Source organism: Xylocopa sonorina, chromosome 11 (genome assembly GCF_050948175.1).
Source record: "Xylocopa sonorina isolate GNS202 chromosome 11, iyXylSono1_principal, whole genome shotgun sequence".
NCBI classification, from domain to species: Eukaryota; Metazoa; Arthropoda; class Insecta; order Hymenoptera; family Apidae; genus Xylocopa; species Xylocopa sonorina.
This window is the reverse complement of record NC_135203.1, coordinates 3,992,741-4,004,975: the sequence shown is the minus strand read 5'-3', so window position 1 is coordinate 4,004,975 and position 12,235 is coordinate 3,992,741. Positions and strand designations below refer to the sequence as shown.

The window sequence follows — 12,235 nt, the reverse complement described above, 5'->3', positions numbered from 1 at the left end:
CAAGAATACGTTGCCGCGCGAGAATTTCCTTGTCTTTTTCCGCGGGACGAATGGTATCGCAGATTTCTGTCCGCCGCTCCATTTTGTCTGGATACGCGTGCATTTCGCCCAGATTCCCTGACAGGTTCCTTGGCACAGAAATACAGCGATTCGCATATTCGCGTTGTAATCAACTGAAATAATTTCGCGGAAAAATTATTATTGCCACGAGGGAATTATTATCGTCGCAGTCACTGGTTTCCCCTGTTTTATATACGGCCTCCATATTTCTGTAATGAGCTTTTGCAACTTCCTTAATAATCGTGTATACGTACCTGCCTACGAAATTAATATCCGACACGATGCAAAAATTATTATTCCCTCTCACATAATCACATTTATTACTCGCGACGAAAAAAAAATTTCATTCCATACTTATTCCACTTTTCATCGATGCTTTCGTAGTCCTTTACGTTCTTAAATTTCAAACGCACTTCAAAGTAGATCGCCATTAATGCCTCCAATCGGCTTACATACCGCGACATCGTCGAAAGGCAGAAAAGAAGAAAGAAGAAAAAAAAAAAAAATAGAAAAATTTCAGAGAACGCAGCCATAAATCCCAGCGTTATTTATACGCATATAATATCTCTTCTTATTCTGAAAATAGTTAATTAAAAAAATCCCTGCGCTACCGCGTGGCAAGCGTGCTCTCGTAATATTCGTGCCAGCTAATCTCGGTTGAAATATCATTGGGCTAATAAACCTCGCCCTCTCCTCTCCGCGGCGACTCGCGAGGCTAAGCATTTACATGACAATGGGGGGAGGCAAATACACGAAACGAATGAAAAAGGTGGCGATTAGTGGGCTGGCTGCCTTTATTTCTTAATAAAGTCGGATTACCGTACTCGCGTCTCGCGCTTTTCCCCTGCCAGGCGTTTAATTTCTCCCGGTCGACCGGATATGGTCGGCCGTCGTTATCCGTCCGTTCGTTTCTCGAGCTGTCCCCGGCTGGGTTCCCGTTCGTAAAAAGGGAGTTCATCGTGTCGGCAGATGCCGGCTGCTAAAACGCTCGAGCTGGCCTGGGTGGCGCGATATTGGCTGGCGCCGAATGCCGGTGACGTTGTCGAGAAGATTTCTGACAAGCGTTGTTATTAAAAATTCCCTTGCCGGTTGTACGCCGGCTGGCAGCGCGGAAAAATCGAAACAGCCGAGCGTTACGCGAGACTGCGCTGGCCGTGGAATAAATCGCGCCATCGGTGCCATAAACCGGGGATTTTGCACGTAACAGGCTAAACATACTCGGCTGTGATTACGTGTTCGATAATCAGCGATTTATTTTCTGCTAACCGAGCGAAAATTCTGTGAAAAGCTGTCAGCGTTGAATTTGGGCGTACCTTCATCGTGACACTCGTTTCTTCTTCTGACACGGGTTTCCGTCCACCTCGACGGTTGATTATCATTATTTTTCCATGCACGATATTCTCACGCTGGCAGTGTTGTTTGTTAGCTTCGATCCGTGTCCCGTGGATAACGTTGGAGGAGCCACGTGACTCGAGGGATCGGAAAATGCATATGCAAGAGGTGGACGTTGGTCCACTCGGTTATAATTACGCACAATCGCGGAGGACCGTCGTGCAGTCGCAACGGGATGTTTTGTTCTAATCAGACTGACCCAATTACGCTTTAATCTGGGCTGATAAAGGCTGACATTTGAAAGCGGCGATTATAAATAGCTTCGCGAGCCGGTAATCGCGGTTAATTTCTCCCTATTAACCTGTCGCGCTGATTTAAGAATTTATATTCCCCTCGAATCGGTTGCCAAGAACCGTGTACTGATTGGAATCGTATCGGTTCGTTCCTTTCTGTGGTTAATCTCAGTTTTCTGTGCCTCTTTTTCAAATACATTATTTATACAATATTCACTTGGTACCCAATACTGTCGAATCATAAGAAATGACGTTCTAAAGACTTCGAACGTCAATGTCCAACATCGCAGACAAGATCGACACGTGTTTGAACTTCGAACCACTATATCAGAGCTCCGAACGGAGACATTAAAACTTCCACGTGCACATAACAAATCGAATCATCGCAGGGCTTGTAACATTTCGTTCGCAACGAAACAGCGAAAAAAAAGAAATAAAAAGGGGGAGAAAGTTCGCTCTGCAAGGCAGCGAACGCGTGCGCGAAATTTTATCATTTCCCATTTTTCTATCCTCCGCACGACGAATCTACTAACTAAAATAAAAAAAGGGGATAGTGGGAGAGCCAGCGAGAGGAACATGGCGCATATCCGGGGCCGCTTTATACCCCGACGCAGCCGAACCTCCAGAGTTCCAGCCAGAAATTTCAGCTCGCGCTGCTAAATGATAAAACCGGATTACCGCGACGCTTTGCCTTCCCTCCTTTTTTTTTTTTTTATTTTTTCCCTCGTTGCCAGGGAGCCTTTCAATCGGCAGAAATTACGGAGATCCTCTTGTCGGCCGCGAAGCCTCGCACCGAGGCGAAGGAACGGAAATTCGTTCGCGTTTCGACGCGAGATGGACGGAAACCGCGCGTCGCTCGAATGGCATATGTGCGTTTCGAGAAGCGAAACGCGCACCGACGTACGACTCTTTGAATAGCGCACAAAAGTGACACGTAATTTCTCCTCTCACTGAACCATCTAATCGTCCAAGTGTTGAAAATTAAATTTGCGCATCCTGATTGGGTCTCCAATTAATTTCTATCGTACCTCAGTGCGAACACAAAAGTGTTCACTGCTTACGACTGTTACAGTTGTTGCAGAAGCTGTACCTAATTCCAGCAAACTATTACGCAACAAGTAACTCTGTCTCGCAATTGTTATATCGGAAATAGAGTGTTTTATTTGGTGAATGATCGAGCGGGCGGGCAGAGAGGAAGCCTCTGTCCGCGTGCGCGGCTCGACGACGCGAGGATTGGAAATAATAACGCGGCTCGAATCGAAACGAGTCAGTGAGTTCATTTTTATCGGCTATACATCTTGGCGACGAGGAACACCGACGGCGGGAAACGAACGACGGGCCGGGGCGCGCAGCTGGCGCGAATATTAAAGGCAATCGGTCAGTTCGCATAATAACTGACCGAGCCTATCTGCCTGCAGATATAATAAATCCGCGTTCTCTCCGCGAGTTACGGTAATTTACGGCGGTCGTTCGTGGCCTGCGGACGTAACGAATTGTATCTTGACGGACGGTGACGTACGACGCGAAATGGAACGAACAAGCGCTTGCTCGCCCCGGTAATATAGTTCTCACGTGATACAGCCTTTTTTACGCGCCGCGAGAATGCGGCGTGGAAATCGCTGCTTTTAATCGATGGAGTTGTTAAGCGTCGCTCTGCGAGATTGCCGTGGTCTCGCGACCGATTTAAGTATCGTACGCGTTTCGTTCCTTCTATATTGCGTTCGCGGATTGATCGGAATATTCGTTACAATTGAACATCTCGAAATGGTTGAATATAAAAAGTGCTGTAGAATGAAATTAGAAATTTAAGTAGTATAGAATTTAAATTGTTGCACTTTCAGCCTTCCTCCTCTCTTCTGATTGGAACTGAGAAAGCTTTCTGCCCTCTGAACTCGCGGAAACTCTCGACGCACTCGATAAATTTCAAGTTCACCGCGTCCTCCGAGACCCGCGATCCGCCTCGTACATTCAATTAAAAGTATAAAACGAAGAAGCTACGACGAACGAGCTACAGCCGGGAGGGGAACTTTCCGCTCCTTTTTGCCTCGTCCGATCGTAATCTAGTCCAGCAAATAACTTACATTACGTTAGCCTCCTTCGTGTTCCCGGTGACATCTCCAGTTACCGTGGAATGACAGTGGAGATGGCCATTACGGCCCGTTTCGAGGACGCCGTGGAAACTTTACGACCGCTGCAAGAACGTTGAAGTTGGCCGTGCATTCGCGCGCGGACGAAGAAGCGCTGTATCCTCGCGGTGCCCAGACGACCGCGAGCTATTGTAATCATCGCAAACAGCCAGAGGAATCTTCACGCGGTCGATGAGTGGCGAACGCCCTTTTCACGCTACCCTGGCACCAACATTATCGTCGAACCTTTTATTGTCTTCGCGCTTCGCGAGACTTCGAACGATTTCCACGATGTAATACAGAGACGTTCGTCGGGTTCTCCAATATGGCGGCTTCCGTTAGGTTTGGATTTCTTACTGACTGAACCAGGATTAAGGTGACAGACAGAAACTACGGTCGTATATCAGAATTTTTATTGGCGATTGTGAGTCTGAAAGTCTTCTCGTCGCGATATTCTCTTTCATGGTATATTCCTACATCTTCGCATTTAAATCTACTTCAGCATCTATGCCGCAACTCCCGGAAGAATTCAAGGGCAATATATTTACCGCGGAGTTGATGTCGGTTCAATTATCGCTAAAGGGAAGGATAACGAGAAGAAAAAGGGGTTTCTGTTCTTATCCAGAGAGCGCTGGTTTATTGTCTCTGGCCCAGTTTTCAATGGCGATGACTGTATTGTCCCAGCCCCGCGCCCCTCCCACAGCACCTCCCGCGCTTTTTCCTCTTTGTAGACCTTTTCGATGTCCGATTCCCTTTTAGACGCTCCGTTTCCCTGTTTCTTCAGTCCTCGCGTATGAAATCTTCCATTTTCTGTTTCAAACGCGCCCGTTTCCGCGTCCGCGCGCCCCTCCGCCGTTTCTCTATCTCGCGGACCGGTGAAATCGGAGCGCGCGAGATCGGCCGCTGCGGAGACACGCGCAAGAGAGGCTCGCGGGAAAAGCGGGAAAACGAGCTGGCAGGAAGGGAAACGTTCGTAAAGGGAAAGGGGAGAGGGAAAAGGGGGACGACTGCGCTTTAAAATAAGCGACAAAGACGCGCTCTGTCAAAGGGCCGGCCGCTTCGACGCCGGAGCAACAAATAATGGCGGCGAGGGGGTTGGAGGGTGTGGAAACTGGCGAAGGCGAGACTGATGGAATGATTAGTCGTAGAAATCGCTGTTGCGTATTTGTTTCCAATTTGCGATGCGAATTAGGCGATTGTTTGGCGGGATATTTGGCGTTGAGTAACGCTATAGAAAAGAAAATGGAAGAAATATGACTGAATGATAATATTATGTTACACATACTAAATTTGTAGCGGAGATTTGAATTAACTATAAATGCATATTTTGGTCCATAGTTTATATTAATAAAGTCACACACAAGTGGACATTGATATTTGATGAGGGAGATTATATGAAGAATTAAAGGGTTGATGTCTGAGAATTTTTGGATATTGCTCGTCATTGAACGTTTCAATATTCAAGGGATGTAAGCTCGAAATTAGATTCTACGTATACTGCAATGTTTTATCGAGAACTATATAAATTATTAAAGAAGTTATGAAAATATTTGACGTCACTGTGATGAAATTTCCTTCTAGCGTAAAGTTAAATATGGTAATTTTAATTAGAATATAAAAGCTAACAGTAGGGGCGCAAAAATATACAACTACATTTAATTCCTGAATGAAAATCATATTTTTTGTTCACTGCAGGCTGATCTTCTACTCTAGATACCGTAATTTTTTATCGTTTCACTTACCACATTGTTTCAATCTCAATTATTATTACAATAAGTAGATGTATTCTCTGAATGAAATTTTAGTAACCTTACTTATAATCGCATTTATTAAAACATATATCATTTTTAACAATTTTCTCATATGGGCTATTCTTCAATACAATATTTGATGTCTTTCGAACGATCTAAAAATGAGCAGAACGTTACAATCACTCATTGAAATAACCCGCGAAGAGGCGAAAACAAACTTCTCAACGCTAGTAGTATTACTCCATACATAGTCCGACATCTTCAAACTAAATACCACAACTGTCACTTAACAATTTATCCCAAGAAATTTACCTTAGCAAAATATTCAAAACTACTTCTTTTACGTTCTCGATTCTATGCAATAAAGTGTAACTCGCAGCAACAATCCTACACGAAGAAACAACAGTCCAATGAGGAAGACGGAACGTAGCTAATCCTCGAAACGCATTCAAGGTTCATCCGAGACAATGAAATTTAAAAAAGTAATCAGCTCGTGTTACCAAACCAATTACTATAACCATTCCCGCAAGGAACTGCGCGTCCCCGCGAAGAGATAAAACGAAATTGCGGTACGATTTATTCGACAATTCGCTGGTGTTTGTCTTCGTGGTATTCCGGCGGTGAATTAGGCCGGTCCCGGGGTCTCGTGCTCGTTCTCACGTGCTGATACCGGCGCTACCTGAGCCGAGCACGGCTGGCATAAAAATTGTAACGTTCCACGGGCACGGCGTAGCCTACATTTCTTTATGGATACGCCGTGCCGCCGGTGGAACTCATTACTTTGGCATTCCCCCCAATAGGGGTGGGCTTCGCGGCGCGCGATTAAAATTCACCGTGCGTGCGAAGACGGGCTCGAGTGAGTTTCCAGCATCCGCGAAACAAGCGTTATTGACGTAAACCGGGAACAAACGGATTAAGTTATACGTGAGGAATCCTTCGCCGCGCTTTTTTATATTCGACCCATCTGCCAGGTCTGGGAGAGATCGCCTCGTTCCCGTCTCGCGAATGAGACGAAGACGAGCTCGAATGTCCCTGCAACTTCCTTACACGTTATTAGCGACGCGAGTGATAAAGAAATGTTCATTCGCGAGGCTATATCGCGGTGATAAACCTTCTCGTTGTCTGGCGAAAGTTTCGTGTCGCGTATGATGGTTTACGACTCGTTGCCGTTGCAGCTATTTTTGTGCGCGATGGAGATTTTATGTAAATTTTAAGAAAAATTGTGGGGGGTGCGTGCGTCTGGAGTTCATCTTCGCGATCGTTGTTGCGTTCGTTTCACATTTTCCAGCGGACTCACGCATCGACGCGAGCGCGCAAATTTTAATAACAGACGTAGAAGTCTGTCGGAATATAAAAGTTTGCGGATAATGAAGAAGGGTACAAATGCATCAATCAGAAAGTTTTCTGCCGGTGAAAACCTTTCAGGTTGCGCCGTTGCACGCGGGCGAAGCTACTCGATACTTTCGGAAACTGGCGAACCGTTGGAGCCGGGATAGACGGAATTAGAGAGGGCGGCGGAAAGGTCGTGGGTGGGGTGGAAAACGTGAAGGGAGACGAACGCTGCCGTGAAGGGTTAGAGAATTGCTCGAGTGTGGGAAAATCTCCCACTTGTAGCTCGCAGATATTTACTTCGATCTTACCGAGGCTGGAGTTAAATCTTGAATGACACTCAGACCGTTCTCTCTATCCATCTGTTTCAACCTACCCCGTCGAATATGGAGTGTTGGAGGAGTCTTGACACGGAATCGACCCTGAAAAACAAATTCCACCGTAGCCCAGGCCCCTTCGAATTTAATTCGCTATACTGTAATTCGCTTGCGCCAAGCATAATTAACCCCTTGACGCTGGATACTGCTTGACTGAAATCTCGCAACGAAAAGTCGTTTAACCGTTCGAATGGAACATCGAAACGTTGACACTACGAACCGTCGAAATGTGAAACTCGATAAAATATCGTTGCACGCATAAATACTTTGATCAACTACTTGAAGTTGAACGAAGTACATTAGTAGTCATTATGCGTGAATACATAATTTGTGGAACGTACAGAGACCGCTACCAAGAGGTTAAAAACCAGCATCCGTATATGCGAAATAATTAGCCCGCTATATAACGAAGTAGTAGTCGCGTTAAATAACGCCGTGGCGCAGTCAAGTTCCGAAAATCCATTTGCATTCTGATCAGCTATAAAGCGCGCGCGAACACGGAATATTTATCGTGAAAGTTCCCAGATTCATTTGCTATTCACGCCCCTTTACGATACACCGTTCATAGAAATCCAGTTTGATAACGGCAGAGGGTGGCGGTGGCGCGGTGGTTCGAGGGTGGGCGGGTGATACGGCCAGGCGACATCAACGGGGATCATAATTCTTGATTACCACTTTCGGATTCGCTGCGCTGACGCCACGCGTTTTTAATCGTTCCGCCGGTTGCGTTCATAATTTAAAGTTTCATAATACTCTCGCTCGCGTGCCACCTCGCGTATATCCACCCCCTCGCGCGTCCCTTTCTCTCCGCGAACTTACGATTTAACCAGCGCGTCGGCCGGCGCTGGCGTTTGAATTCCGCCGGAATTACCGCGAACTCGCGTGTGAAATTTCTCGTTCGCATTATCCGTGCTGGATGCAGACACCGTCGTGGCCCTCCAGCCAGTCGAGAGCGCCGCGAACGGGAAGACGCCCTTGCGGATTGCTTCTCGAAATGTGGCCGATACGAGCCAGAGCTTTTACGCCCGCGCGACGAGCGTCCCGGAATCAGCCGGATCCTCGAGGATAGCTGGCTCCTTCCAATTTCCAGCCGTGCTAACCAGATTGAATTTCTATCGTCGTTGTCGGCCACGTCGACTACCCCCGCGGTCGTAGCCGATGGCTGCCGGCCGATCATTTCGCGCGATATCGGGTAACTGGGTTATGTTTGCGAGAATGGGCTTTGAACCTCTCCATTTTTCTCCGTAATGCCTCCCTCCGATCTCGCCCCCTACTCTTCGTTCATCCACCGCCCCAGAACGACCCTTGACTCTGTCCTAGCGCGCCACCGATACTCTGGCCGTTCGAGGCTCCGTGGAATGAATCGAATAACCGGAACGTCGAAACCGATCCGTCGATCGACTCGTGCTCGGCTGCGATCCACTGGTCAAATTCGACGACAAATTTCGATGAGTATCTTTCGAGACGATCGCACGTAATAAGAAAACTTGCTTGGCTGTCTCGTTTAGGATGGCTCCACGAGTCTTGTAATGATGTTTCTAAGGTGTATTTGGATTGGAAATTCAACTGCGTCGCTTGCGTTATTAAGTCGAAGCGATATTTACGGACTTATTGTTAATAGAAGACACTAATAGATACATGAATATGATTTACATCGGAACGTTATCGTACATTTCGGTATTACGTTGCGCTATCCAAACTGTTATTCATATCTATCGATACAAGCTTAATAATCAATAAATTAAACAAGTATTCAGTGTACCGTTAAATTTGTTCGGTAAACAAAACGTTAATTTAGCCAGCCGGGCTCGTATTACCATAAACCATGAACAGTGTTTACTCGCTTTTTCCTGGGAATTTCATGTCGCGGACAAATTTATATCCCTTCGGTGTTTCGAAACTTCGGAACACCGCGCGCAAGAAAGTTCCTAACAAAAGCCACGATACCCCGCGTCGGCTGTCCCATTTACCACTAGACGAGACCACTACTCAATTTTCCGTCAGAAAGAACTTTTTCCCCGTCGTCGAACCGGGGAATTAACGGGCGCAACGTTGTCGTTGATAATCCACGGGCCGCGAAACGGTTAATCTTAACGGGCGGGGGGGACCAGCAGGAGCCGCGGTAATTCCGCCGCAGATTCCATCGCGCAACTCGCTCGAGAGGGTCCAGCGGCGAAGTTTCCGCGCGGCGGCTGCTCCTCCTTCTTCTCGTTCGCTCGAGGAGAGGCGGCGAGGCTCTCGAGGAGGAAGAAGAATCGCGACAGCGAGTAAGGAGCAAGGCAAGACGGGAGCCGAAAGACTTTCTCTCTCCGCCCTCGCCGTTGTAGCTGTCGACGTCGGGCCGCTTGACGTGCTCCGGGGCATCCGGGGGCGTGCGAGCGACCGGTGTGAACTTTGCCGTTGGGGATTATGCAAACGGCGTGGTTCGCGACGCGGGACGCGGGGGTTCGGAGGGCGCGCGAGGCGGGAAAGGGTGAAAACATAGGGGCTGCAGAGGCAGAGAGGGACGACTCCGTCGTCGGAGCGGATAGAGGCGGGTTTTCTTGCTTGTCATTACCACGTTCGCGGTGGCTTCCACCCGCCCGCCTACCAGCCGCGTTTTCTCTTGCCTATCGCGGCCGGAGCACTCGCGAAGAAGCCGAACTTCTCTCTGGAACGACGCGCCCGATCTTTGTTTGAAATTAATTCGCCGGGGAAATTGTCCCCGGAGACGCGCGGTTCGATTAAACGGTGATTGATTACCGGTGGCGCGGCGGGAAAAATTGCGGCTCGAGCAAGATCGTGAGGGATGAACTCGCGGGGAGCGGAGAGTTTAAAATGCGGCCAATAGTTTGGTAATTGTTTGACTAGTTGCGGTTTCGTGCAGAGCGTTGTATAATAATTTTATGTATTCCTTTTCCATTTTTTTGTTAGATGGTTTTGTGAAAAGTGGATAATATTTTTATAAATGTTGGTAATAAATAATCTTTCTCTGGTTTATGAATATTTGAGCGTATGCATTCTGTATAGTACGTGGAATGTTAAAAAGACGAATGTAAACTCCTGCGTCTGACCATATGCTGATACATACCACTTATAGAGCTTCACTGTGCTCTATTGCGATTAATTCATTCTAAATGACTTTTTTTCTGGATTATGTATTTTATAAGTGGTACAAACAGAATGATATAAATTATCTTTTTACAGATCTCCTGAAGAATTATTAAGATATAAATTAAGATGAAAATATTGCCATGAATATAACCGAGGCATCCGTTGCTCCTTTCAGTAGCATATTCCTTCCAGCTGTACGTGAAATACAGCCGCACGTAACTCCGTCCGTTCATTTCATTTATCAAGATACGATGTGAAAGATGAAGTGTCTTTTAACGCTACGGATTATCTGAAAGACATTCATCTTAATTACGGCGCGGCATCGGAACGTCGGAAGATGTTTCAAAGGATTTATTGTAAAAACCGTTGATTACTCGATACCGTGGTACCCAGTCCCCCGGCAAATTGAATAGATATTACGAGTAACACGTACAAAGTGGATGAATTTCCTGGTAATTGATTCCAAGGAATGCTGAAGTGAAAAATTGAAGTCCAAAGTATCGGTCGCGGAACTGAGATTATCATAAATCATCCTTTGGATCGTGAAACTTCTTTAGCTGGTAATCTGTCGGCGTAACCATATTCCATTTTAAACACGCATAGATTACGTAACTCTAAGTCAGGACGGAGGAGCGCGATATAAAATACGAGAAAGAGCTGCACGCGACGTTTCTAGGCATAAAAACAGATTCAATCTCTCCATGAAACCTTGAGAGCTGAGTAAATAAAGGAAATGTTTTCGACTCCGGCAGCCAGCTAGAGTATCGGCGCGATAAAAAATTTCCTAGTTCCGCGTCCTGACTCTGAACGATAAAAACAAAAAAAAAAAAAAAAAAAGAAAAACTGACCCACTTTTGGCAAGACGACGCGGAGCTCCGAGCTGATAAAAAGTCGCCGATTCAGCACTACCCGCGATCGGTCGGAAATTAAATGTTTAATGTATGCCTGGAGCTCTGTTATTGGCGGTGCGCGTAAGCGACAATATCTCTAATGGCATCTAAGTAGATATCGCATTTCAATTTAAACGATGCTCCTACTTTAGAAAATATCGGGATCTGAAATTGAAATCTAATTTCGATTTTAATAATTCAACGTCAGACGCGACGGGGCACGGTATACCGGATTACTTCCCGGAGAAAATACATCTTAATTTAACCTCGTCTATAATGCGGTACAAAATCGTTCGATACGAAGCGTTAGAAATCTTTTTAACGCGGCGGAAGAAATCACGATCCGTTTCAATCTCGCGCGTTAAAATTAATCTCTATAACCCGCATCCCCTCGAAATTGAATCACATTCCCACGGTAACGCGCGAGCCCGAAATTTAGAATTCCCGATTCCCTCCCCCGGGCGAATTTCAGTCCGCGGTCCGTTCTCCGCGAGATTATTATTCGCCGCGTACACCCACTATCGCGTTCACGGTGCGGTACGCAGGCGAAATACGCGACTCGAGGTGACTCGCTCGGCTCGCGTTCAGCCCTGCGATCGTACCGAGAGTTCCCAAAGATTTGGCCGTCGAATGTTGAACTTCTCGAATGGCTGGCCGCACGAACGACGCCTCTGCGGTCACGTACGTTCTCGCGTAGCTACGCGCGCGTAAGTTCCGTGGCGGAGGCCACGAGGGAAGCCGGAACGAACGTTCGAACGGCTCGATTTCGCGGCGACAATTTACGTCGCGGCTGCACTGGGAATTCCACGGGTTCGCGAGGACTCCAGCCACCCGCCCAGGACCATCGACAGGGCTAGGGGAGATGGGTTCTCGCTTTTTAGCCACGTAGAGCGTAAGGCGCGGTTACGTTCGACTTGGCTTCGCGTTCCCCGAGGACGAGCGTAAGGAACCGAGCGGACGATAGGGCTGAAAGGGTCGAGAGTT

At 47.1% G+C, this 12,235-nt stretch overlaps 1 protein-coding gene across 4 annotated transcripts in view; it reads left to right on the top strand.

The window, feature by feature from the left end:
- Nucleotides 1–12,235, top strand: part of Rbp6 (RNA-binding protein 6) — a 720,663-nt gene that overhangs the window by 434,298 nt on the left and 274,130 nt on the right. The gene's annotated exons all lie outside the window — the stretch shown is intronic.